General features: G+C 44.3%; 1 pseudogene; it reads right to left on the bottom strand.

The window, feature by feature from the left end:
* Positions 1 to 341: 341 nt before the first annotated feature.
* LOC103206397 lies at positions 342 to 1,389 on the bottom strand (annotated as a pseudogene).
* Between the last annotated feature and the right edge of the window lie 3,052 nt (positions 1,390 to 4,441).

The raw sequence follows: 4,441 nt of genomic DNA, 5'->3' as shown, positions 1-4,441 counted from the left end.
GTGGTTCAAACTCACCAGCCACTCCTTGGAAGGAAGATGGGGCAATCTACTTCCGTAGTGATACTGCCTTGGAAACCCAAGGAGGGGTCGCTATGAGTCGGGTCCGACTCGACGGCACATAACAACAATAACAACATCCCAAAAGTGAGCTTCCTTTAGTCTAAAAAATTCTGTTTACATCATATGCTTGCTCTTTTTGGCACAGCATTTGTTTTAAAATACAAGTATCAAATGTTAATTGGTTAATAAGTCTTTACAGAGATTTTATAGAAAGATTCATATCCTTTAAAGCATATTGTAATTATTAAAAAAAAAATTAAAAGATAGGAAAACTGTCCTTGTCATGAAAGAGCACATGACCTTCATGGGAGAAACATCTCACTAGAGTTTCCATAAATTCCTTCTTCTAATTGCAGCTCTGGTGGCAAAGGAGGAGCCCCAGGGTCCCCAGATCAGGGGAGTGTTGTTGAAGAGAAGATAGTATATTCATAGGGTTTCCAAGGCTGTTATCTGTGTGGAAGCTGAGTGTCTTATCTTCTCCCTCCTAATCGCTGATGGGTTCAAACCTCCAACCTTTTGATAAGGGTTGCAGTCCAGTGCTTAACCATAATGCCACCATGGCTCCTTGGGATTCTCCTTCTGGATGATATATGATAGTGAATGCTCACAGTTTTTCTGAGAAATTACTTTCATCTAAATTTGGTCTAGGAGCTCTGGTGACTTAGTGCCTAAGGCACTTGACTGCTAACCAGAGGCTGACAGTTCAAATCCACCAGCCACTCCTCGGAAGGTAGACTTGGCGCTGTACTTCTGTGGAGTTACCGCCTGGGAAACACAAAGAGGGGTCTCTATGAGTCTCAATCGACTGGACCGCAGTGAGGTTTTTGTTTTTGGTTTAAATTTGATCTGGTGAGGTTGTTCGTAGCTCCATCTGGAACAGGCTCAGCTGCTACATTTTAGTTCTTTCAGATGTTCTAGTTTTATATTTCTAAATTTCGGCACTTCACCTGTAATCTTCAGTATCAGGAAATTCTGTGTTTTTTTCTCATCGAATAGATTCAACCAGGATGTCTAGTCTTTTGGGGTTTTCTTGTGAGCAGTCTAACAATTTTCCAACCCTTTTTCTACTAGATGCTCGGCAGGAGATTTCTTCAGTGTATTCTATACTGAGTTTTTTTTTTTTTTTTTTTTTTTAAGTAGATGATCAAAACGTCTCTCAGCTATGATTTTTTTCACATAAGTATACATGCAATTTTTTTTTTTTTTTTTTAAAGCGTCCTTCTTCGCTTCAGTCAACTCAGTCAAGTCTGCCTCCATGAGGGCTGATGCGCTGGCCTCCGTGGTCAAGGAAAGAGATGGCGCTTGTTTCTTGTCCAGAGCTTGGGCCATTCCCTCCACTCAGGCCTGGGGGCTTTCGCCTCTGTGTAAAGGGTGAGGAAAGGGAGGCAGAGCCGGTGAGGAACAAAGGGGCTGCTCGTTTTAATACAGAAGGGCTCAGGGTCAAACTGTACTCCTTCCGGCCCGCGTCTGAGGCTAATGGCCTTGTACCAAACAGATTGTGGAAATCTCTTCCCAGTTTCGTGTTCAGGGACATTAAGCTTGAAATTGGCCATGGTGGAAATATTTATACCCCAGAGACTGTCTATCGTTGTTAGCTGTCCTGCCGGCTCTGACTCATGGAGACCCAGTGCACAAGGAACAAAACCCTGCCCAGGCATGTTATTCACATGATCATTTGGGGAACTGACCGAGGTGATCTATAAGGTTTTCACTGGCTGATGTTTGGAAGTGGATTGCCAGGCCTTTCCTCCTACCCTATCTTAGTCTAGAAGCTGGCTGAAACTTGTTCAGTATCATAGCAACACATAAGCCTCCACTGACAGATGGGTGGTAACTGCACCTGAGGTGTATTGGCCAGAACGGAACCCAGATCTCTTTCATACTTTTATTGTGATTTGAGCAAAAGTTTACAGAACAAATTCATTCTCCATATAGCAGTTCATACACATTTTGTTTCATGACATTGACTGCAGTCCCCACAGCGAAATAATAGCTCTTTTCCCACTTCCTCCCTGTAGTTAGCTCTTGCCTGTGGCCTTCTTTCCTATGCATTCCTGCCCCTGAGCTGTCTCCCTGTGCAAACACTGCCCTTCTGTTCTCCCATGACTGATGCTGGGAGTGTTAATTACCAATGTAAATTTTCACCCCATATGCCTGTCTATTTGGCTGAAAGCCATGGGAGTGAGTTCAGTTCCAGTCCTGAAGGCTAACTAGGGGCCATAGTCTTGAGAGTTTTCCCAAGCTCTATCAGACCAGTAAACCTGGTCTTTTTTTTTTTTTTTTATGATTTTGAGTTTTTGAACCCAGATCTCTTGCACAGAAGTCAAGAATTCTATCACTAGACCACCCGTGTCCCCATAAAGAAGTCTGTAGGTTAGGACACACACATCTGTCCTCTCTGAGAGTAGATTACTCAACATCCACGTCCTTTCCCTTTCCCTTTCTCCCACCACACTTCCTGTCTCCCAGTCTCTGGGGGACCTTGCTCTCTAGGGGACTTGAACCTCCTCCTGCCCTTCCCAGAGCCACTACCCATCCAAGGCAAGGCAGGCTCTTTGTGCTTAGAACCAGACTTTAGGAAACAAAAGCCTCTCCATTCCCTTCTGAGGCTGAATTCAGAACACAGAGTCTTGTTGGCTTTCTTGTGAGAGAAAGGGGGAAATTCTTCTCATTTTGCTTTCTGAAACGTTCTTTTCCAGATAAGTCTGCAATATCATGAAAAGCAAAAACCCAAACCTATTGCTTTTGGGGAAGGCCTAGCTCTGTAACAAGGCACCCAAGCTTTCGTAATTGGCTCTAGCCTCCTTGCCTCCCTTGTTCCCCTGCAATATCCATACCCGTGCTCAAATGCCCCTTCTTTGTGAAGTCTTCTCTGACTGCGCCAATCCCGGACTTGAGGAAATGGACTCCCTGGATTCCCATTACCGCCCCCCCCCCCCTGGCTTTCCTTCCCACCAACTCTTATCACATTATATTGTCACTGTTTATAGGCTGTCCTCTCATGGGAGTGGACATTCCAAGGCAGAGCTTTGCTGTTTGCCCTGCCCTGGGGGGGCAGACTCCTAGGAAACCTATTGCTGTTGAGTGGATTCTGACCCATAGTCACCCCATGTGTTATAGAGCAGAACTACTTTACAGGGTTATTTTGGCTGTAATCTTTATGGAAGCAGATAGCCAGGCCTTTCTTCTGCAGTGACACTGGGTGGGTTTGAACCACCAACTTTTAGGTTAGTAGTCAAATGCAAACTGTTTGTGCCATCCAGGGACCTTGCCATCATAAAGCACAACTAATTTGCTCCTGGTGCAATCCCACCATGCTGTAATTTCTCCCTGAAGTGCCTGGCTCTGTCTTCTCTCAGTGGAGACGGTGGATGGAGGGGAGTTAGATAGTCACGCATTCCCCCACGGTCATGGTCAGCTGGGCAGGGCTCTAGATGTGTCCTCCCCCCATGCACACTTCCATCAGGTAATAGCTTCTGTCAAGAGTCACCCTCAGATCTATGTGCCCAGGCTCCACTGCCAGGCCTTGCCGCAGGTCTGTCTGACCTCTTGGCTTCAGTTGCTCTTTATGTAACTGAGCACTAAATGTTCCGTCTGGAAGGCTGGCTCCAAGTAATTTCTCATTTTCAGATATTTATGCCTAAAACTGAAGACCAAATACTGCTGATTCCTATCTCCTGTCTCCTCATGGCATCATTAGTAGCTTTCAGGTGCTGCTTTCTGTAAGTGGATCTGCCAGCTTGTCACTGTTGAGTTCTAAGTTACTAGTGACAATTGAAGAAATGCCCAGAATAACTCCAGCCAGCCAGCAGTGCATAATCAAGGAGACAGAAGCTCAAAGACATGAATTTATGGGGAACAGTGGGGATCTCATTTATACAACTCCAGTAATAGCTTGTATCTTTCTCTAAGGAGCTAAGCAAACTATTATTACTTCCAACCACCTTCTCGGCACTCATGTGAGAAGGATAAGAAGCAGAAATTAGTGTTCCCATGTCACAGGAAAATTATGAAACTAAAAGAAAATTAAGTAGTAGAAATCGTTTAAGTGAATATGCACAAAGGGAAGTAATGAAGTTGGGGAGAAAGACTCATTCATTCATTCATGCATTTATCCCATTGGCTTTAGTGAGCTCTTATGTGCCAGGCTGTTGCTGGGAGTGGGAACAGGTCAAAAGATGGATGAAACAGGACTCCCACGTTCAAAGTCTGGTGGAAGAAGAAGACAAATAACTTTGGTTTTATATGTCTAGGGCTATCAGGTACAATTGCACAGGTGTGTACTGCACAGAGGTTCTTTTTTTTTACTTTTTTTTTTTTTATTAGGATTTGGGTGAAGATTTACAGAGTAAATTCACTTTTCATACAGCAGTTCACATAT

This window comes from Orycteropus afer, unplaced genomic scaffold (genome assembly GCF_000298275.1).
Source record: "Orycteropus afer afer isolate SDZICR_OR568_19922 unplaced genomic scaffold, OryAfe1.0 scaffold00313, whole genome shotgun sequence".
In the NCBI taxonomy this organism is placed as follows: domain Eukaryota; kingdom Metazoa; phylum Chordata; class Mammalia; order Tubulidentata; family Orycteropodidae; genus Orycteropus; species Orycteropus afer.
This window is presented reverse-complemented; position numbering and strand designations above follow the sequence as displayed.